General features: G+C 37.7%; 1 long non-coding RNA gene across 1 annotated transcript in view; it reads left to right on the top strand.

The window, feature by feature from the left end:
* Positions 1-10,045, top strand: part of LOC107308497 — a 34,493-nt gene extending 24,448 nt beyond the window's left edge. The window contains exon 5 of the long non-coding RNA XR_001552823.2: positions 9,718-10,045. This is a non-coding gene — a long non-coding RNA (uncharacterized LOC107308497). The remainder of the gene's footprint in view (positions 1-9,717) is intronic.
* Positions 10,046-24,266: the final 14,221 nt, after the last annotated feature.

Here is a 24,266-nt window from a genome sequence, read left to right as displayed (position 1 = left end):
ATGTTATGCATGTTGGTATCTGAGCTGAATAACTGATTAGAAATGATACAAAGTCCAGTGCAAAAGACTTGATTGTTTCCCTCCCCACAAAGGAAGAAACATCTGTGTTACATTTAAAAGAGAAAATGCATTAAGATTAACCAAAAGGAAGATTATCTGATCCATCTTCCAAGAGGAGTTGTTTTGTACAAGGCACTTGTTTAGATACTCTTAAACAACTGAGGAAGTCGCATCGAATGGATGAGATGCATCTAATGCTTTGGGTATAATCCACTTCCATGAACAGACAGTTAAACATTTATGTGTATTACAAAGTATATTCAAAACCTAAGAATTTCTAGTATGAATTTACATTAAAAAATATAATTACCTTCATAGGAACAGTTACTGTCCCGATGAGGATGGTATTACTTAAAATAAAAAAGACACTTGAGATTTACTCCTAGTTTCATATTTAAGTTTTCCTGACTTCAGTTTCCAATCCAGGTTCTGGTTAAGAAATCTTTGCTAAAATAATGCATCCATTGTTACCCACTGTAATCACAACCTTTTGTCATTTGACACACCATATAGATAGCTCTCTCTCACTATAAGTATTTTTTATCCAGATCTCAGACACTGTTTTTGTTTTTTCTCCATCATCCCCAATTTTATAAATACTCATGGGTGTGGACATCTGAGTTTCACACAGTATAAAGCTGTTCACAATGCCAGATTCAATTCTCCACTGCAGTTATTCACTCAGGCTACCTTTCTCCATAGTTTCATCCATGAGTTCATGCTCAGTTTGCTGACTGCTGCCCTTTCAAAGTACCATGCTCCTGTCTTTATTTCATTATCATGTTCAGGATAGGTACTTGGATCTGGTCAGTCATTTAGACTGAAGTTCAAGGAGATTTTGGACAACAGTCTTATATGTATAGTTTGCTTTTTGGGTTGTTCTGTTTGGAACCAGGAGATGGACTTTTAGGTCCTGTCCAACTCAAGAGATTCCGGGGTTCTAAGATTCACTTAGTGAAACAGATGTGACTGCAGACAATAAATCTGATTGTTTTATGTGTGTGTTTGGAGAATGCCTAAACTATCTTCTATAAGTGTTCACAGACAATGAAGGATTCACAGTTATCTATCTCAGACAATTTGAAACTTGTAAAGATTAATCCAACACAATGAGGGACATTTTGAAGTTAAGTGCATACCTCAGTCAACAGAAGAATGGTATGTAACAGGTTCTTTCTGTTTTGCTTGTTTTGGAAAAAGCTTTGAAAATGGAACTGAGCTATTTGTGCTGCCTGAATCATTGAACTGCGGTGTCAAATAGAATGAAACATAAAAGACTAAGCTAGGCTATTCCGAATAACATTTGCTACAAACCAAGTTCTGTTTATCACAAAAGGTTCAGTCTTTGACAAACACCCATAAAAATACCTTTGGTACAGAAGATGGCTGAAAATACTGCATAAAATCTTTGTGGAAGGGGCCACAAAGTATAGGGACTGAGTAAAAAAAAAAAAAAAAAAAAGTCTTTAGAACTGAATTTGAGTAACATGGAAAATTAATGAAAAGTGTTTGGCACAGCTTTGTGTAATATCCAAAGCAATCAAATGTTTAGTTACAACGTGACTTGTATTTCTCTAAATAAAAACAATAAAACAAAGTAGCAAAAAAGTTGGTTCATTTGCGTATATATGCAAGTATGTATAGGACAGCTGTGGCATATGGGATCATCAATAATTTTAATTACCAGACCTGCTATTCTGTCCCAGAAACAGTGCATTTTAAACAAAATTTACAATCAAGATCAATAAATTGGGATGTTTTTATTAAGCTGCCTAAACGAGGAATTTACAAATTGGCAGTTGAGTCATGCAAAGACAAATTCAATGATTCGAGGACTGAAGTCATATCAGCCTTGACTGATTCTCTCTAAAATCTGTAAATCGCTTCCACAGGCTTCACATGAGAATGACTGAGACTTCAATATCAATGTACATACTGGTAGATAAAATCCATCTAGAATGCATGTTCATGACACTAAACAGTAAATCTCTGTTAAATTGAGATTCATCTCACGTAACTTTAAAACATCTAATGTTAGATTAGTTGGATTTGTTGTCTGACATTTAGATGCCTAAGGTTATATAAAGTTAACTTTGTGATGTAAAATGCCTATGCCAAATAGCAATATTCTGTGAGACAGGCATCTATAAAATAGGAATTTTGGCAGTGAATCTCTCTTTACTATGTGTCAGACTCAAGAAAAAAGCAAAACAATCCAACATCCTCATCTCACAACAAGTCATGCCATGATGAGCACTGCTTAAGTGATATAAAGGCTAATCAGCTTCTACTTACCAACACTATCAACACCAGTCATTGGGATATTTCCTGAGCAAGCTACTGGAAAACTGATGGGAGAAATAAAAAGCCAGAGGCAGAAAAAAAAAGAAAAAAAAAAAGAGTTCATAACTAGTCCTTGACACAAAGAAATAAGAGTATTATGGAAATAAGGTTCTGGGCATACAGAGATAGTGAAGATAGAAGAAAGCTTAGCTGCCTGAAGGCCAAACTGGATGCAGGAAAAATTATGTTTATCCTACTAACAACATGGTATCAAGATGCCTGAAGCACTGTAGTGAAGCTTTATTTTACAGGTCTAATTAGTCCTGCTTAGAAATTCCATCCTAACCATGATAAATGACTCCAGTCCCTAAGTGACTCCAGTGTGGACATACTTCCTTATCCCCAGAGAAGTGCACATGTTAATTCCTTTGACTCAAGAGTTTTATCTTTTGGGGCTCACAGTAAAGCATAAGATTAGACAGGAGTAAGTGTGTACTCTGTTTTTCAACTCCATTTTCTCAAATGTGCTGTTTAACTGCTGAATAAAATACTTCACTTTAAGTAGTCTCTTGGTCAGATGCTTTTGGTGGAGGTGAGTCATTATAGCACACACAAATACAGTGAGATCTGTAGCTTGGTAATCCAAACCTGCTGAGATTTATTCCCTCCAGAAAAAGGGGTCTCATTATCTTTTTATATTGTACAGTGAGATATCACTCCAGATCTGTGTGACAAAAGTATTTACATTCACAGACAGCCAGGTTGGACAGAAATAAAGCAAAGCATAAAAGTCACCAGTCAGTTGAACAAAATCATATATAAATAATCCTTTCCACCTTTTAATGCAGAAAACCATCTCTATTTCTTTCTTTGTCAATAGTACAAGAGTAAGATTATATTTTCCCTTCAGACAGACCGGGATGTTTACACACTTCATTGTATTTTCAGTGCATTGCCAGACACTTTAAGCTGTGCACTTGAAACTAAATTTCCAGATTGTCCACACTTGTCTACAGTTCAGATTTCCCCTTGAGGAACACAGAGAGCACCTAATGAAAAACACTAAGTGCAAAACTGCTGAAAAGAAGGCTTTTAAATTGAAAGAGGGGAGTTTTAGATTAGATGTTGGGGGAAAATTTTCACTGAGAGTGTAGTGAGGCCCTGGCACAGACTGCCTTGGGAAGCTGTGAACGCCCCAACCATGGAGATGCTCAAGGCCAGATCAGACGGGATCTGGGCAGACAGATCTGGTGGGTGGCAACCAGCCCACAGCAGGGGGTTGGAACTAGATGATCTTTAAGGTCCCTTTCAACCCAAGCATGCTATGATTATTTGGCCCTTACTCCACTATGTCCCTACATGCTGTCCCGTCTGAGATATCCTACATTTGGCAGTACCGTACGCCAAAGCCACAGTTTCAGTGACCCCCACCCAATAATCACTCTGTGAAAGTCCACTATTACTGCTCCTTTTTTAATCTGTCATCTAAGGTGCAAAATACGTCTAGGCCTCTTCAGTCCTTTCCGTGTTCATAGAATGCAAAGCAAGACAGTTATTCAAAACCACATTAGCCAGACACATTTATCCATAAGTAACATGGCACAGGCTTTATAGTGTTTTTTACTGAGATTTGCAGGTATTGGAGCACAAAAATATTACATTTAGCTTTTGCCTGTGTGTTATATTCTTCTCAGGGAGGCCCAGAATAGAATCATGAATCTGTTAGTAAGCCTCATGAAGTTGGGAAAATCATTTCTTTAGACCATGGCAGTGCTAACCATGATTTTTTTGTACAGAAGTCACTCAGTCTCAGAGGAAATACTGAATATCTTGCCTGCACAAAGCCACACAGTTTGACCTCTGTTATCTAAAAATTGTGTCATATGTGATCATATCATTCCTGAGGAAAAATGTGATGTCCCACCAGATGACTGTAAGCACTCAGGCTTACAAACACAAAAGCTGAGGTTGTACAGCTAAAATAGATGATGCTTATGAAAATTTAAAAACAATGGAATGAGTTCATGAGTTTTGTTCATGGCATATCTTTTGGCAAAGGCTAACTAGCATTGTCCAGGACATTTCTTTGGTACAAATGATAACATAATCATAGACTGTTCTTGATCTTGTAGTCAGGTTGCATTCAATCTTCCTGGTTTGAAGGCCGATATAATTTATTCACATAGACATCATTCTGTGTCTGTTGATCTCACAGATAGACAATGATCATATGCACATTTAATTCAGCAGAACAGACATATTACCAAAGCTTAATGATGGTAGTCTTTGTCAATCTAGTCATGTTTTTGAGAGCAGCAGATAAATGATGGTCACTCTCAAGATCCACAGGTATCTGCCTGGGTACAAATAGAATAAATGTATATAGCATTTCTGCGCACAGAAATGTGGAAAATACGAACAGTAATGCCCATTTCCCCTTTACAAAGGGGACTTATGAGACTGAAAGTGCAGAAAGAACTCAGAAAATTACAATAAGGATGTTGAATATATGATTTATTCAACAGTATTACCCATTCAACATTATTGGCACTAATGCTACTAGAAAAAGATAAAAGTGTCTGAATAGACATGGTAAGAAACGAACCACTTAGAAATTAAAAATATATTCACAGAAAGCCCTAACAGAAGACAATTACGTCCCAGACAACTTAGGCATTTATTCGAGCAAATCAAAAAATAGCCCACAAGTCAAGTAACAATTGAATTAAGATACCAATCACTGTATCAATTAAGTTTTTTAAATTACATGACAAAGTTTAAAAGAACATTCCAGTATAATGTGAGACATTATTCTTATTTCTGTATCTAATTACAAAGAGCTGTAAATCACTTGGTCTAGCCTTTAAGAAAAAAAGAAGGTACTTCAAATGCATAATATTAAAAATTGAGAAGAAACATGCAGCTTCCATGTGAATAGATTACAAAGCTGGCAGTGAAAGAAGTTCTATTGAAAACTGCAAGCTCTTTTCACAGCAGGGCCATAAGACTGAATCCAACCAAGGAGTGACCACACTGTCAGTCCATGTGCTGAGGAAGTGTATCTTGCAGCGTTACTGGGGGAGGGACTGGTGGCCTCTATTGGGCTGAAATAAAGTAACTTGGCCAGAAGTAGGTTGCCCAAGGGAGGTGGGCAGGTACAGTAAAGTCCAGAAGTGCCATCAGGGTCCCGTTAATTATGACCTCATCTGCGCATTTAAGCTTGTGTTTTAATTTTAAGATTCAGATAAGCAGTTAAATTGTGACTAGTTTTACCTTAAAAGCAGTTCATGTCAATATGAATTTCTGAAAGCAATTTGAGTGCGTCTCTTCAATACAGACCGTGTTTACTTGTATTGAAGAATTAGTCAAGTGTTTAAAGTACTAGACTGGTTCAAGATGGGATAAAAGAACTTTATTCATAACATGATTTTCTGCCCAGCAATCGACTGCAATTGAATAGTAATGATATCATTAATTTTTAGGACTTCAGCATTTTTGTAAATTAATTTGGCCTCTCTATCTTGGAAGGCAAAGGTCAGAGAGAGAGTCCTTAAATACTGATTAATTTTTTTAATGGATGGTGAGCACCTTCAGTGGTGGAAAAACACTTGCTGGTTGCACTGTATTCCAGACATCCCCGTGTCACTTTCACTTCTGAAGTCCGCTGCAGTGCTGAAATAGAATGCGACATTAAACTCTCTGAGAGGAATTACAGTGTATTCTATTTCCCTCAGACTGAATAAATTACCAAGCTGTTTTATTTTTTGTTTTAGATTCCCATTAAAGACCAGTGTCAATCCCAAAGTTGTTTGGTTTTTTTGTTGTTGCTGTTTTGTTGTTTTTGTGTGTTTTTTTTTAACTCATTCCAGTCCACACTGGCAAAACTGGGTGTAATTGTGTCCTTGTTAACCTATTGGAAAGTTTCCCCTCACCCTATCAGCTAACAAATGCTTCCTGATGTTACTAGTAAGTCATTATCAGTTTTGTTTGGACAATTTTATGAGATTTTTTGGGTAGAAATGTAGTCTAAAGGAAAAAAATTGTAGTATAAGATAGTATAGGATACTTGCCGGATTAAAGCTAATGGCTTAATACATTTTTACCACATTGTTGAGCATTAGAAAATCCCAGACTTGTCCATTTGCATACATGTAGGTTACTGCTATATCTCACAGGCTATCACTGCATGTAATACCTTGCAGGTGCAAGAAGCAGTAGCTGTGTTTTACTATCTGTGTCTGATCCATAAGTCTAAAAAACCAGCTGTCTCTCAAATCTATTGCTTGGGGGCACCCCTTATAGACACATATGACAATGTAGATTTTATATGCTTAGAGGACAGCACAATGTCTTCCTGGGCAGTTCTTTTTTTGCATATTTCTACCTGGCTAGATTGATAAATACTAATTCTGTTGCATTGTAATGCCTCATATGTTAGTAATTTGTCATTATGAGTTTCAATACCAGGAGCCTAGTTCTTTGCCATATAAGTTAATGGTAGTTTTCCATTAGCTAGCAAGCACAAATTCTACTATTGACAACAATATTACTGAGCTGTTCCCTGATACTGAAACAAAATGGCACATAATATATTTTATCTACCTTTTTAAACTCTTTCAGCCTCTAGTGCAGGATGTCCACATCCAATCTGCTTGTAGGGAATCACCTTTGAATGCTTCCCAGCTTGGCTTGGGAGATATTTGACAGAAGTCTAGATGCCTCTGGCCAAAACCATCCAGGGACAATTCTCATAATACAAGAGGAGGGATGGCTGAGTTGCAGCACACATGAACATTATTTTACTCACTAGCACGGATGTGGTGATAGCCTATCATTATGATAGCAGAACAGTTAAAAGTGGAAATAAAATTCCCTATTTTTCACAAGGTTAAAAACTTTGGGGGATCACAATTTGAAAATCTGCTCTTAGCTACTTATGTACCATATGTAACAAAAAGCAACAAAATTTAAGGAATTTAACATATCTCAGCAGAGAATCAGGTCTAGGCCAGGTTACCCAAAAGTCCTTTTTCATCCTTGTGTAACTGAATAAATAAGCATACCTATTTTATGAGAAGAACAATTTTCTTCTTTTCTTTTCCCTTCTCTCCCCTGTTTATAATGTATCCATTATACAGATCCTCCATCTGTTTCCAAGCCTTCAATGTCCACATGCTGCAGATCATCAAACAAATTTCACATCAGTCATAGCTAGAAACAGCAGCTGTAGGCATTTACTTCCTTCTGGCCATCAAGGGGCATCAAGATCAAACTTGATTCTTTTCCTTTTACATCCCCTCAGCAAACTCTGCAAGTCCAGTGTAATTCACTGACAGCCTTGCCCTCTTCACACAAGGTGAAAAAACTGTACATGAAAAGGTGAAAACCAAGTCAAGAAAGAAATGCAGTAAGTAAATAAATAAATAGATAGATAGACAGAACAAGAACAGCCTGAGGTGCTGAACTGGATGATTGCAAGAACTCTCCAACACAAGCAAGTTTGTGATTCTGTGACATATTAGTGAGGTCATGTTATTGAGGGCTAAAAATCAATGCTTGATGCTGAATGGTTACATATATTTACACACTGAGTGAAACTTAGTGGTTAGAGGACAAATGGATTCTTCTACCTTGACAGCTGAATAGTCCACTGCTTACTACTGTGGCAGGAGCAGGAAGGGTGAAAAGGAATTATAGGCTTGGGTTGAAATGGACCTCAAAGGTCATCTAGTTCCAACTCCCTTGCCATGGGCAGGAGTGCTAGCTTTCTGATCAAGAACTAGATCAGATTGCACAGGATCCCATCCAGTCTAAGTGTATCATGTGGCACGCAACTTTCAGGTCCTTTAATATGCAGTGTAATCATCCTTCACTGTGTACTGATTATTAAATTGTAGAAGAGAAAGATAAATAGTTACGTGCCTGATGTTAGAGAAAAAATCTGAGCTTCTCTGTCCTTTCCCCTAGGATCTTCTACCCCACTAAACCTACATTTTAGCTAGAGTTAAGTTGTACTATTAACTTTCACTCGGGTGCCACAATTAAGCTCAAGATCCTGCTTAAGCCACATACAATAGGAGCGAAAGATATCATCCTCTACAGCACCTAAATGTAAGAAAGGAGTGAGAGCTTGATGTTAGACTTTACACCTGTTGGCCACTAGGTTAGCAGTGGTGAAAATTAATTGTGTCGTCTCTATGAGAAATCCATTATTTTCTACTCAAACGACCCAGAAAGCATAGTTGTGTTGTGCTGCATGGAAGAACTGCTCCTTGCATCAAGTCATGAGGTCTTTATGTTCATTAAAGTATGTATCAGCCTTCTACTCCCCTGTTGAGATACTGGTTTGGTGTTTCCATGCATACACGAGAGGTTGATGTTAAAATAAGAGCATCCTGAAAATCTTCTGCTCTGAATTTCTGGAAGAACTCCAGGAAGATGGTCCCTCCCCTTATAAAAGGGGACAACAAAAGACAGGATTTCACTGGAAGTGGCTGCAGTTCAGTAGTGGAAGTCATACCCATGTGAAAGATGCATGCAGAGCCCTCAGTAAAGGAAATGGATAAAAATAATTGAAGGACAGTGTAGAGTGGTGTTTCTTAACTGCTGAAAAACAAAAAATGTATTAATTGAAATACTCTGCTAGTTTCAAGGGAGCTCAGGAATTTCTCATATTTGATGTAGGTAAGGTTCAATTTCTAACTATAGCATGAAGAGATTGAAGGTAAAATGCTAAATATTATTCCTCTTATCTTTCTGAGACAGTATTTCATTCACATTTCTGAACTGCTTCAATTTGCCTTGAATTTTATCCATCTTTATTCTTTTTTGAATGCCAAATCTTGACTTACATTTCCTGTAGGTTTTTTGTTTGTTTGTTTGTTCTTTTTTTAATGAATCATTCTGGAAAGCACCTAAGAAGATTCTGAAACAGCATATATTGCATTTGACCAAATGATTATCTCCTCCCTGACTGTTCCATTTTAAACAGAATCTATTTGGAAAAAGAGGAATCGGATTACAAAAGGAATCAATCTGTAATTCAGCAATAAGTACCCCCTTCATAATTTACATAGCCCTGCTGCTTCACCCTAATTAATGTTCATCTGTATCTTATTCTTCCTGCAGCTTTGCCTTTCTAAATGAGTGAAAAATAATAGAAAACCTTTGGAAAGCAGTTTGCCATACAAAATTATAGAAGAAATTGGGCTGACTCTTTTAAAATCCCTAGTAATAGTCTCTAAGGTCTTAAGAAAATATTGTCATTCAATTTAGATAGGATTTTATTTTATCCAGGTGCAGCTGGATATCAGAATGGTAATTTAAATGCAACAATCTATTGTCAGGAGTGTAGGCATTTTAATTTCTTTGCAGATGACATAAACCTGGATTTTCTGTTTAACTGGCAAGATAATCAGCATGCAACTGTGAGAAACAACCATTAATGCGATGAAATATGGAAACAAGACCTGTGCATAGAGAGAGGATGGAAGCATAATCCTGGGGTGAAGGACTGGATTTGTGCTCTCAACTTGATTCCTGACTGCGGCAGTCGGAGTTCTCTGTCTAATAAAAGAAAATAAAGGTTTTCCCTTTTTCTTGCCTTTTTCCTATTTGCAGTTGAAAAACTGAAACACGAGGATCAACTTTAATCACTTGCACATTAAAATCTAGGGTATGGGACTTCACTTGCCATGCAAATTTATGAAAATTAGCATATGGAATAGGCTGTCCAGAGAGGTGTTGGATCACTGCTCTTGGAGCTGTTCAAGAAATGTTTAGATGCTGTACTATGGGACATGGTTTAGTGGGGAAATGCTGGTAGTAGGTGTATGGTTGAACTAAATGATTTCTTCACAGAGAAGCTACTGTATACATACAGCCAATTTAGGTGTTTTAAGTAAATGAGCGTAACCTACAAATGATTTTTGCATATCTGAGCCATGTGTACCAATTCCTAGACAATATTTTAGAAAGCCTACGTAGATTCATTTGTATTAATTACTGCATTTCACAAATCAAGTCCAAATGTATCCACTATAAGGAAAGTTTTCCAGTGTTCCTGTTTTTCACATGAGAAAATAATTTGGCTGCAAAAGTAATTTATTTGAATCTTCGAAGTTTAATTTATGGCATACACATGAGGTTTTTCCAAAGCAACATTATCCCAATGCTGAATTTTAATAAGATGGAGCACAGTGCTGACTTTTATTTTTGATTGTAATTCAGATAATTACGATTACTTTAACATTTTAGACAAAACACTGATAAGACCAGCAATATATATGGAAATGGGATTTGAGTTTTTGCTGAATTTATTTCTTCTAGGTAACAGCAGTGCTCAAGTTCTCAAAACTCACTTGCTTCATATCACAGAGCACATTAAAATTATGTTTCCATTTCACTTTTTGTAAATGAATTAACCTTATTTAATTTCAGCAGTTTGCGGAAGGCATTGGAGGGCAGACATCTCTCCCTACATCACATGTAGCAGAAAGGTTTTACTGTAGCTCTAACACATCTGCACCGCGAGGGTAAATGTAGGAAGAATTAACATAAAGGACATGGTTAAGTGCTTAGATGTTCATGTGAGTGAACAGGCTTTCTGGGTTCTTCACCCGATTTCACCACCCACTTTCTGCGTGATCCAGATCTCATGACATGTTGTTGCACAGGTTTCTCACTGGTCACTGAGGCTACGATCATGAAAGTCTGCATAGAGCACAGTCTAAGCACTAGAACACAACCATGTATTTTACAAAACTGTAGATATGTTCCTGGAATGAGTTTGTCCCCATCTAACTCAGTTTAACAGTTTCTGAGCAGAGTTTATCTGTTGAGACACTCAGGGCACCATTTCCAAAAAACAACAAACTCATAATTTTTCTCAGTCTAAGACTGTTTATCTGCACGGATATTTCTGTGACTGGTGGTGGCCTCTGTGACCACAAATATTTCCAGCAACTTTCCAGAATGGTACTTAAGCACCCCTTAAGCAAAGAGAGATGTGGAAGGAGATAGAGATTCTCCATGCCTCCCTCCATGGCTCTGCTTTGGACCACTTTGACTGGTGCCATCTAATATGGATCTGTTCAGCAGATTTGATGTGAGCCCATCTGTACAACCTGGCTTTGATCAATCACTGCCCTCTTGGGTTTAGTGGTATTGTCATTCCAAGTGACTCCAAGATGAATAGCATGAACAGTGGCTATCAAGGATAATTTGTTTTTTCCTGTGCCTGATTTAAATGGCTGATAGGACTTAGATGCCAGGACTTAGGCCCAGGTTCGAATCCCCCTGTGGCACAAGTGGTAGAAGTGCCGCACTGCTACACAGGAGGCTCGAATCCCGGGGGTTGGACTCAATGATCTCTAAGGTCCCTTCCAACCCGCATGAGACTGTGATACTGTGATACTGTGAATGAGTTAGGCTATGATTCAAGTAAATCATGTATCTGAGGAAATCTGCAACTCAGTGTTCAGCTGTAGAATATATCAGAGAAAGATTTTCTCATTATTTCAGAGAGAATCTTCTGAAATACAGAATACTTACTGAACTAAGTCGCTGCATATCCTTGTATAGAAATATTCACCTTGACACACTATTTATCATACAGGTATCAGTGTGATGAAAAGAATGTTATCTGTGATGAAGAAAATGCAGCAGCAATCCATAAGATGATTATAAGCAGGATAAACTTGGCATTGGTACCTCAGAGGCCTACTTGGCACATCACTGTGTTGTTGCAATAAAAGCAACGTAGAAACAAGCTCCTTAGGCGGACCTTCACTTATAACCTCCAAACATGGCCTGAGGAGATGTGTTGCCTTATTTCCTTGAGCTCACCCTGCAAACAATTGTTATTGACTTTGGGTGCTGATAGAATAATTCTTCAGTACTTACTGTCATTTACTGTAACAGCAATTTATTTTAACAGTATCCATTATCTTCTGGGGACACTAAAAAATGATACTGAGAAACTGGAAACAGAAATTGGATGACATGAATGCAAGCATCTTTCCCACCTAAATGTTAAAATCTCACAAGGCTATGGAAAATAGAATTGCTCTGCTGATTTCCCTGTCCACTGAAAGAGTCACCTGAGTATATTCAGCACAGCAGGAGGAATGGATGGACAAATCTATACAGGCATTAAGGAAGTTTACTATTCACAGTCTTAGCAGTGAAGAAGAATTATGTCCAAATTTTTAAAACCAGCTTTGTTATTCAATTTAAGAATCCAGTTTGTTACCTGACTTCAGTGTTAGTATGCCAATTACTTTGACAATATCTTTGAACATTGCTTGAAGGATTTGGTTTTATACAAAAGCAGATGTGTGTATGCCTTAATGCTTTATATTTCTTTGGGGAGTTTTTAAGCAGAGCATAATTTCTGTTCTGTTTTAAATCACATTTGTTCATTTTTCACTCAACTAAACCACAGCAGGGACCATACTGCTTACATACCAAGAAGCAAAACCGGAAAGATTTTTACAAGAGTATATATGAATTAAAGCAGGTTGATAGAATTTACTTTAAGAAAGATTCTGGACAAACTAAAAGAACTTTTATTTTACACTCAGCATCCCATAGGAGTTGCCTTGCCCAGAACAAAAGGTGGAAAGGAGACGCGTGCCTGAATTATTTGGGTAAAAAACACTGTATACAGATATCACCAGAGGTTATAACAGATTAATAATGTCACATTCAATCAGGGATTGCAGTCACCAGATCTTGATAGCTAAAAATCAATTCCCACCCATCATAGATCATGGAATGAGAAATCTTTGCTTTCCTTCCCAGATCTTACTTCAGATATGGATAACAGGCTTTCTCTTGGTATAATGTTGTAACCATCAATTACAGGCTTATTTAATTTTCCTGAATGGTTTTACTGCATATGTTTCCAGTTTCAATGTACTTGTTTTTTCTAGAATTACTCACTAATCTTTGGTTCTTCAGTGGTACTGGCCCCATACAGTGCCACTCAGTCATTCTCCATGCCTGTATCAGTTATTTGGAAGTGCCCAGGAATCCTAAAACCAATCAACCTGGAAATAGAGGTCCAGCAAACCTGGAAAAGGGACATGAAGATAGCCAGTGGGCTTAAGCAATGAAATACAAGGAAAAATTGAGGGAGGTGTGTTTGTACAGCCTGGAGAAGGCTTATGGGAGATATTGCTTTCTTACTGAGAAGCTACCTAATAAGAGGGTGCAGCACAGATGGAGCCAAGCTCTTCCCAGAAGAAAGCAGAAATAACACTAAAGGCAATGAACACAGGCTGAAACACCAGAAATACTGATTAACTGGAAGGGGGGGAAAAAAAATAAAATAAAAAAAAAAAAATCACTATGAGGATGGTTACATTTTTGAAAAGGACCCAAAGAGGGTGTGAAATGCCTATCCCTGGAGATATCTGAGCTCTAATTGGAAACTGCTGTGAGCAAAACGCCTTGCTTTGAGCAGGAGAGCTTAACTAGAGATCTCCAGAGTCCCCTTCCAACCAGTTATTCTGCGATTCAGTGACTGCATGATCACCTGCCCTTGAAACACTGCAGGGCTCTTTCACTGATGGACAGCAAAAAGCTGAGACACCTTACTTACATTTGCATGAATACACTAAATAAACGAAGAGCCAGTAAACACTCAATTAGCATTCAAATTAATCTGTTATTTGTACCTACTATTTATGCTGCCCCTAAGCAACAATATGAGGTATGTAACTGAAAACTCTGAATTACATGAAATAAGCTGAATTCACAGTTTGACTTACTACCACATGAAAAAATTATCCTGAATAGAGTTATTCTTATTGCCAGGGATTCCTCTTACCAGCCAGTCAGACCTACCTGTCTGCTAAATATTAAGATGCATCAACTAAATGTTAAAAGCAAAGGTAAGCAGGCTCAGTATCTCTAAGACAAGAATTGTACCACATGTACACACAAACATAAAGTAATACACAAAACACAGTCATGAAATGAGATGCTTCAGCAGATAAATTCCTCAGGAACTTGTTAAAAAAAAGATGATGGTGTTTATCTGGATACATATTCATGTGCTTATAAAGGAAGGAAAATGTAATGTGATGTGCTTCAGCACATAATTTATGACAAGAAGAGCTGCAATGAAAAAGAAAGCAAAAAAAAAGCGAAACAACAACAACAAAAATAAGAACACCACAGCTTTATCATACAGCAAAATCAAATGACGGAGAGAATCTGCAGAGTGTTGCACACCGCTCATGTAAATACAACAGCCAACCAAAGTTGTGTGCTACATGCTGGACACATATCTTGGGGCTGACTAAGAAATAAAATGCAGACAACTGCTTAGCTGGTAATGGGAGGGTGGTTGGACCAGATGATCTTGTAGGTCCTTCCCAACCTTGTGAATCTATGATTCTATGATTAGCTGAGTTTCACAGTGACAGAAACAACCACACATAAATTGGCTGCATTCAGTGTGACATTAGCGAGAAAGAAAGTGATCTGATTCACTGGGGCTTTTGAGTTCCAAAGGAAGAAGAAATCTGGAAGTATCAATTCACCAAATAAGAGAAAGAAGAAAACCTGAGATACTGTATCACTGACTAAATCAACAGATTAACCACTTTCTGTCTGGAGGGTAGCCAAACCAACATACCACTCTGAAGTTGTGTATTTTTTTTATATTTTCCTTTTTTTGTACTCTTTTTCACTGGTGAGGGAGTGGTAGATCATATTCCTGCATGTCTCTTGTGTCCTGCAAGATCCTGTGTATTTTAATCACTTACCCATACATTCTTACTGGACTTACTCTTACCCATACACTCTTACCCACTTAGCCATACACTCTACTGGACTTGGATCAATGTCTATTCTCCTTTCCCACCCCACTTTTTAAATAGATATTCAAGAGCAGACATTAAATGACCTCATGGAGTTCTTTGGTGAGGAAGAGACTGAGAAGAGCATGAGATCCCCAGTGCTAGAGAGATGCACACACAGCAAACCTAAGCCATGTATTATCTAGAGTAATCCAATCAATATGATCTACAGTTATTGTAAGAGAAAGTTGGCTGCAGATCTAAAAATTGCAACTGGCATGTGACAAATATAATATACTGGCATTTTCCTAAATAACAGAAATACCTGTAACTACACTGCAGCTGAATTTGTTCCATTTATCTTGGCAGACCAACACACTTTGGTAGGTATAGCTAAAAGAAGTTTCTTTGCCTAGACAAAATTTCTCAGCTGGCCTCACAGCTGCTCTTCAAAACAATGGTTTGAGTTTGAGCACAGATTAGGAAGAATTTTCAGTGCATTCTAGTATTTGTCTTTCTTTCAGTCATTGTCTGTTTTCTCTTTTCCCATTTTCTTTGTTTCCTCATTTATACTCAGCTGGTCTTTGACTCTGATCCTCTTTTAGCATCATTACCATTATTATTTTCCAGTATCTAACTTTCCTACCAGCCCTCATCTGAGCCATTTGCTTTGCTCATTGTTTTATTCTTGTCTTCTGGACGGGTCTTGCAATAAGAGATGACTGCACAGCAGGGAAATCTTTCATCTTGATGTTCAGCCAGTAAACAGAAATGTTGAGCTGACCCTCTGGGGTGCAGATTTTCTCTCCCTATCAAACAGACAAAAGTAAAACACAACAGCTTTCCCCAGGTAAGCCTCAGAGCTCTGTCCTCAGCCAGGACACTCCTCATAGATTGTTTGGGATGGGTATTCTCCAAACTTTGCAATCAAAACTCCCAGTTCACCAGCATGGACTTTATTGTTGTGCTGTTCATGCATCATTTCATTTTATCTTTAGCAATTTCATATTCTGCAAAATATATTTAATGATGCATCCTTCCTTTATAAAACACATGAATACATATTCAAATAAAAACCAACAGAATTTCATTTTTTTAGCAAGTTCCGGAAGACTCTAGTCTATGTATGTAATCAGACTCAAATTTCTCAGGATTTATTTAAGATTTTCAAAGGAAATTATGTGGCTGATACAGCCTAAACCCTAATTACTGAATATTAGGTATTTAATCTGACTCCTATTTATCGTTTGTTCTTTCACTTGCATCAAAAAATTGCTACCTACAGAAATCCAGTATTTCCTTCTCCTTAGTACTAGTGTATTTAGGAGGAAGAAGAGAGACTGCCTTAATGTTCTCTCTCTCTCTCTCAATCTCTTCTCTGACAGACTGACTATCAAGTAGATAAAATTTCAAGAAATATGTGAAATAATGTTTCAAGCCAAATGAAAAGGTTCTGGCTCCTTAGATCTGGCATGTTAAAGCTTGTGTTGAGGAGGCAAGAGTAGATGCTTTCCCTTCTCAAAGTTTTCTGCGTGCTATGTTTTATATTTTCCATGTAATTTGGAAGATGGTTCTTTTATGTTGTTGTTTTTGTTGTTTTCTTTTTATTGTTGTTGTTGTTTGTTTTGTTTCCTTGATTTATGGGGTTACTTTTTCATTTTTGCCTGCATATGAAATAATATATCATGACCTGGCCAGAAAAAAAGGAATTTATATTTGATGAGAAATTCAAGGTGATTGACATTTAATTCTGTGTTGTAAACTTACTCTCCTGCAAAATAGAATGATTCCAGTTACCTGGTTCCTAACAAAATCATCCAAGGAACTTGCATTCATCCCACCTGCAAGACAGCTGTTTGGCTCTCCCACTAGTTGGCTGCCCACCAATTCTTCTAGGCAGACTGCCAATAGAAAAGTCACCTGAGAGCAACCTGCCAGGTGGATGTGAGAACAGTCACTCATAAGCCAAGGGAGACAAATGTCATGTTGGGCAGAGAACATGACAGCCCAGGGAATCAACTGGCTAAATACTTGAAAATCCAAATTTTTAAGTAACTTAAATCTGAAGCAACTTGCAGCCAGGAGTCCTGAAAGAAACATCTAAGATCCCCAGAATTCTGATGGTCACTGAAAATAAATCTTAAGACATATTAATATGGAATAAGGTTTATTTCTCAATGATATTCAGTTAGCAAAAAAGGGATTATCTAAGTAACTACAGGCCTGTTAATCTGATATCACTCTCCAGCAGAGAAGTCCCAAAGCTGATATGAAATTCAGTTAATGAAAATTAAAGATAGAATTATAATTAACACTAGTCAATATAGTTTTATAAGAACAGCTCATGAAACTAATTTGGTTTTCTTATGTGATTTAATCATATATATGCACTCAGTATTAAGATGTTTGCCTTGATACTATGTGATATTCAGATGAAAAAATGAACTCTACACATTATCAGTGGGGCACATATTAAATGGCTTGAGAACACACTGCCTGCTCTCCAGGAGAGAAGTCAGTGAAAAGACCATCATCAAATGCAGACATTTCTAAAAGGATTCTTCTGGATTTGTATTGTGAGAAGCACATCTACAAATTAATATGTCTCTAAATTTGGCAAATGGTGACTCGGAGAGGGTTGGTAGGGTGTGTGAACACACTCCATGAATTCCTAGAAGTTTGAGAGGAAAAAAGGAAATATATATTCTTGTATGAAGAAATAATAAATCAATAGGAGAGACAAATGATGTTACCATGGGCTTATTGGCTTAGGCTGTTGTAGGAGAATACATGTAGGCCATTCCTTTCTCCACCTAATTTAGCAGCTAAATAAAGATATGTTAGCTACAGAAAAGCAACAGGGAATAGCTTTGTAACATAGGGAGTGATGCCTTGGCAGTATTTTTAACTACTGATCAAGTTATCAGTCACTAAAGAGCTTTCTGACATAGCTGGAAGCTTAGATCAGATATATAAATAATTGGGCACAGTTTTCAATAGCAAGGTCTCTTTGGTTAATCTTCACTCACAAGATACAACATGAGAGTAAGTCAGAGAAATACGAAGACTTGAGTAAATAGAAGTTGAAACCAAAGAAGGCAATATTGTTCTCAGTCTTTCAAGTTCATGTTTAAAATACCATTAATAGATGAACAGTTCTCATGAAGACCTCTGCAAAAATTGCTATTCCATCCCAGTTACCGGGGACAGCTCATGTAAACTACACAGGACAAATCTGCGCAGCATAGGACAGAAAAGGAAAGTACATAGAAGTGGTTTAGCTAAGGACAGACATAGCATGTCAGGCCAGCCTTTAGAATATAATAGTTCCACTGGACCATCAAAGATCATCTACTCCAACTGCCTGACCTCGTTAGGGTTAGCCAAAGATTAAAACATACTCATAAAGGCTTTGTCCAAATGCCTCTTGAACAGCGACAGGCATGTGGCATCAACTAGTTCTCCAAAAAGCCTGTTTCAGAGCTTGACCACCCTCATTGAAAACTGATTTTTCTTAATGTTCATTCTGAACCTCCTCTAGTACATCTTTGTGCCATTCCTATGAGTTCTGCCAGGAGACAAGACTGGCACTACCCCCTGCTTCCCTCTACAGAGAGTAGCAGGGAGCAATGAGGATACATTCAACTCCTGCATCCAGATCACTGATGAAAATATTGAGCAGATCTGGAGCAAACCCTGGGGAATACCATCAGTGACGGCTGCCAGACAGATGTCCCTCCATATACTACAATTCTTTGAGCTCTACCATTGAGCCAGTTCATCACCCAGCATAGCATGAACCTGTTTATCTCACAGTTGGACAATTTGTTCAGGAGGATACTGCTGAAATCCAGAAAGATGAAGATTCTTAGGTGATTTAAGACATATATTTCTCTACAAGCAAAGGTATTTCAAATCCGGTTTATTATTTTCATGAACAAAGTTTTGCACAATGTCTCGGATGCTAAAGGGCTTTTTAGGCATGGTACACAAAGAATGAACAGAAGTGAGAGACTGAAGTTCAAATAAATGTATCAACTCTTAGTGTTTTACAAAATATCCATCCTAAAATGAGTATTCCAATATAGAAATGTCTCATAATCTTTTAGAAAGTAATTCTGGTTAGATTGTTTACAGCTATAGAACACTAAAATTCAAAATTTCCTCTTCAGCTAATAATCTTTTATCTGATTCTGTTTCTTTCTGCTATATTAAGGCTCTGTGTTTAGGAATTCTGTGCAGTTCATGGATTAATACCACTCAACCTATTGTTAATAATACAATCTTTCTCCTTTGCCCTTTCTAAGTTGATGCTTATGCAAATTACATCTAAGGAGTTGGTCTTTGGATTAAGATTCCCTACTGATGGATAGGTAATTCTCTGTGGCAAATAGTGCCTCCCTTACACAGATGTTTGAACACTGGTTCAATTTTCTTGATCATCAGTAATGATGACGTCTGTTAGCCTGACTTTATCCAAGCACTGTGCAAAAATTTTATTTTACAGCATTTGCACATCTGATCATTGCTGACTGTTCCCACCGCTTGAAAGTGCATCACTGCTATGGCTTTGAATATACGAGCTAGATGTTATAAAGAAAGGCTAGATTCTGTGCCTTTTGTGGCATCTCTAAGGTGATGTGAGTTGATCAATGAATAACCAAAAGCAGCACAGAAGGAAACATAGCAAGGAAGCTCTTTGTTCCAGGGATAATGGAACAAGTATCATGCGATACTTTCCCTTGAATTCAGCAGGTGTCTGCAAAGGCTGCTCTCTGCAGTCAGTAAAATATCACACCTGTAACCATGAAGGATAATTTAACCTGCAATAGTAACAAAAAATAAATAAATAAATAAGTGTTTTGAAAATTTTGGTTCATCCTGTGATTGAGACTCTCCTAGGTGCAAAAAATTCCACCCCAAACACACTTACAGATGCCTAGACTTCCTCCTAAATTGGGGAAAATTAATACCTAAGTTTTTGAAACAGTTAAACCATACATTCAACAATGAAATCATTCCTATGGGAACACTGCAAGGTTCGTCATTTTCCAAAGAGGTGCACTTCAAATGACCCTGTCCATGGAGTGTGCAGTGACTGTCTTTAACCGTATTAAAATAAATGTGGGAAAAACCTTCCAAAGCTAATGATCTTCCTTACTTTTAATGGTGAAATCGCCCAAATGAGTTGGATGGTTCCCAAAATACACTGTCTTTTAGAAATAATCTGGGAATTCAAGTACTTTCAAGATCTTCAAATAGTACTGTTGTTTATCCTGTGTGTCTTGTGCAGCAAAGCAGCTGGTCCTAGCAGCTTTCAAAAAGACAGACAAGAGATTTCAATGTTGTGTTTTGTACAAAGAACCCAGCTGCTTTGTCACAGGTTTTCTCACCTATGTCTTATTCCTTTCAGACCTTCAACCCAAACAATACAAGAAAGAAGCCATCCAAATGGCATTAAGTCTAATGTCTGGATAGAAGTAATCTTGTTATTAATTCTGAAAACAGTATTTTCATCATTATCTGTTACTATGACATCTTCTGTTGTGGAAAGAATGAGATCTGCTTTATTAAACAAATTAGCTGACTTTTGAAACCAGGCAGTATACCTATTAAAATAAGAGGTAACTTACAGCTTTGGTGAAGAAGCATATACTGATGGAAAGCCTGGAGCTTTCTCAGATCTGACAATAAATCATACAAGTAAATCAGAACATTTTTTAGATTTAGCATTTGTAGACCAGGTTACATGTCCTTAGTTAGAAAACTTCAGAACAAACTATTCAGAAGTCAATGACATTTGTCTCTTCACTGCATGATGTTCTACTGGCGCTACAGAATCTACAGCATTTCACATGTTCACCAGAACTAAATAATCACAGTGAAAACAAGCTGCTCAATGAGATATACAGTGCGCAGAATGTCTTAATCATTTCTGTATAATTATACCGGTTTAGCTGTTGTAAGGTTTCAAAACTTGAAATAACTGTACCTAGAGAAATTCATCAATATATTCCAGGAAAGTTCTGTGATATGGGAATACAGGATCTTATGTATTTCACTTACTGTGACTGTAATCATGCCTAGAAAACATGAGGAATGGTAGGGTGGACACTTCACAAGTGGAGACCTTTGGAGGTACTGAATAAAAGTTCAACATGAGTGCCCATAGCTTTGCTTTCATTTTGAGAAGATATATGAGACATCAGTCTCTTTGGAAATAAGGCAGGATCTCATATCAGAGCTTTAATGTGCTATGCATGTTCTTACAAAAGATCTTCATAGTAATGAAGACTAGGAAATACAAAGAAGAATGGAAGCTGTGGAATGCAAAAAGGGGGGAAAAAAACCCATAGTATTTCTACTAAAATAGGATGTATTTTTATTTCCATAGCTAGAGAATTTCCAGGCAAAGGAGAGGAATACACCTTGTACTACTGGGCAATACAGATGCACATACACATAAACATAACCATGACAGGAAGTGTCTGCATTCCAAAAGCTTAGATTAATAAAGAAGTGGACAGACAACATTTTTTGCCTTTTCTTTACTTTTTCTTAATTCTGATGTTCACCCTAAAGGACAGCAATATAATCTCAGCTTTAAAGTGTGTATATTAAAGAAGGACTTGTTAAGCTTTTGTCCCGTTGCCTAGCTCACAACTTAATATTCCACTCTCATTCATACTGAAAGGTACAAATTTTCTTCACCTTCAAAGTGAAATGGACCACACCTTTCATTAACAAGGCGTTTGATTGCATGCACTAGGTGTCATCCTGCTTACAAGGAAGTGTCATATTACAATAATGTGCCCATTAATATTAATATAAGGAACTGTATTCATGAAAATTAAAGGTAAGTTGTTTATCTTCTTTTAAAATAATTTAATAGCTGGAAATAAGGAAGAAAGCTAGCAGTATTCAATGACCCTCCACTCCATGGAGCATCAGACAGTACCCATCATCTAGGTCCAAGAGAGCTGAACAAAAACATGTATAATTTATTCTGCTCCTTGCTTCCAGATTGATTTTGTAATAGTAACGGAGGGAGGAAGGGGAACATCACCTCTATTTGCACTTTCAAGCTCAAGAAATCATAGAATTATTTGAGGCAGAAGGGATCTCTAAAGGCCATCTAGCCATCTAGTCAAACGTCCCTGCAATGAACAGGGATACCTAGATCTCCATCGGGTTGCTCAGAGCCCCATCCAGCCTCACCTTGAATGTGTCCAAATACGTGGCATCTACTCTCTGGGCAACCTGTGCCAGTTCCTCAGTACCTTAATCCTAAAAACCTTTTTCCTTATATCCAGTCTAAATCTCCCCTCTTTTAGTTTGAAACATTTCCCCTTGTCCTAGTCATCATGAACTCACACTTGATGAACACTAACTTGGAGATTATCTGCACCCAAGTTCTCCAGAATCATTTAAAAATGTAAATGCAAATATTTGCCGATTTACCAGAGGTTTTTTGTTAAACCATAGATTCCAGTAATGAAAGAATAAACAACCAGCGACTGTATTTATGAGACCATTAAAGGAACCATCTTAGGAAACTGCAGTTAAAGTCTGTTTATCATTGCTGCTGTATACTGCTTCCAGAAGCTTAACTTTAATGAGCTATAAAAAGGAAAACAAGCTATTTCTAATCAATTCTCACAATTTAAATAATAATTAAGAAATAAATCTAGCTACTATAAAAGAAAATAGTAAGTAGGAGATAGAGTTCCAGTCAGGAAAGGACGGTATGTGCCTGATGCTGTACAAGAGCACACAATTCCAAACAGCATCGAGATCTAGGCTACTAGAGCTCATGGAATTATACCATAGCCATGACATCAGTTTGCATGTAAAGAGTCAGTTACTGACCTGCTACTGTGGAGATATCTGAGTAGAGCAGTGCTAGTGTGTACTTGAGAGTGAAAAGTGAAGGGAAGAATCTGGGTCTGGATTCTAGATGGGCACAGATGAAGCTATAGGGGTGATTAGTTTCTGGGGATATGGATCCCTGAACAGTGGAAAAAACATCCAATCTTAGAATCACAGAATATCCTGAGTTGGAAGGGACCCATAATTGTCATAGAGTCCAACTCCAGGCTCCACACAGGACCACTCAAAACCCAAACCATATGTCTGAGAGCAGTGTCCTAAAGCTCCTTGAGCTCCAGCAACTCAAGGCCTTTCCCTAGGCTCCCCTGACTCAGATTCCTTGGGCCCTGTCACTGTCACCTCCACTCCCTTTGAGGAGATGCAGCCACCATGAGACCTCCCATCAGCCTCTTCTGTTCTGGACTGAGCAAACTGAGGGACTTGAGCTCCTCATACATTTTCCCCTCTAGACTTTCAGCATGATGACCAACAACTCTCTGCTCTACCTCAAAGTCACTTATTCTGATCTAGCTGTGATGTCCCTGTTAATTGCAGGAGCCTGGGACTAGATGACCTTCAGAGGTCCTTTCCAGCTCTAACAATTCTATGATTCTGAGACTCTGGTAGTCTTCATGGAACACACCATCTTCTTGCTCCTGCCCAGGCTGTTGAACCATTCCTAGTCCACACAAAGAATTTTCCCTAATTTTTTCATTCTCCAGGATGACATTTTGCAAAATGGAACGTGGAGTACATAAAAATTCCCACTGTTGTGGACTGTCACATCTGAGGAAATCCAGGTCCTTCATGGTAAAGCCAGAGTTTTAAACATGCTTTTTTTCTTTGTGTGAGCCACAAGATGTTTGCTAAAAAAACTGATTTGGGAACTGAGCCTATTTCTAAATGTTTGTTAAGTTAATGGTTAAATTATTATGGCATCCTTTGGCTTGATCTACTGAAATGCTTATTCTCACTTTCCAACAGAAGATTGCAAGAATGGTTACGCTGTGGCATGTAAATGTCCATCTAGCCCAATATTTTCTCTACTGATGTGGTCAAAAGCAGATAGCTAGGAAAAACAGTAATAAAATTAATGAGGGGCACATACAGAGATATTTCCCTGATGCAATCTCCCCGCCTCCAGCACTCTGTGGCTCGGACACATTTTGTGCTTAATAGCCCCTGAATGAATAATCCTCCCATAAATTTGTCTAGTTGCTTTTTGAGTGTATGTAAACTTTTGAC

The sequence above is a fragment of the Coturnix japonica genome, chromosome 1 (genome assembly GCF_001577835.2).
Source record: "Coturnix japonica isolate 7356 chromosome 1, Coturnix japonica 2.1, whole genome shotgun sequence".
NCBI classification, from domain to species: domain Eukaryota; kingdom Metazoa; phylum Chordata; class Aves; order Galliformes; family Phasianidae; genus Coturnix; species Coturnix japonica.
The sequence above is the reverse complement of the archived record's forward strand: the minus strand, read 5'-3'. Positions and strand labels throughout refer to the sequence as shown.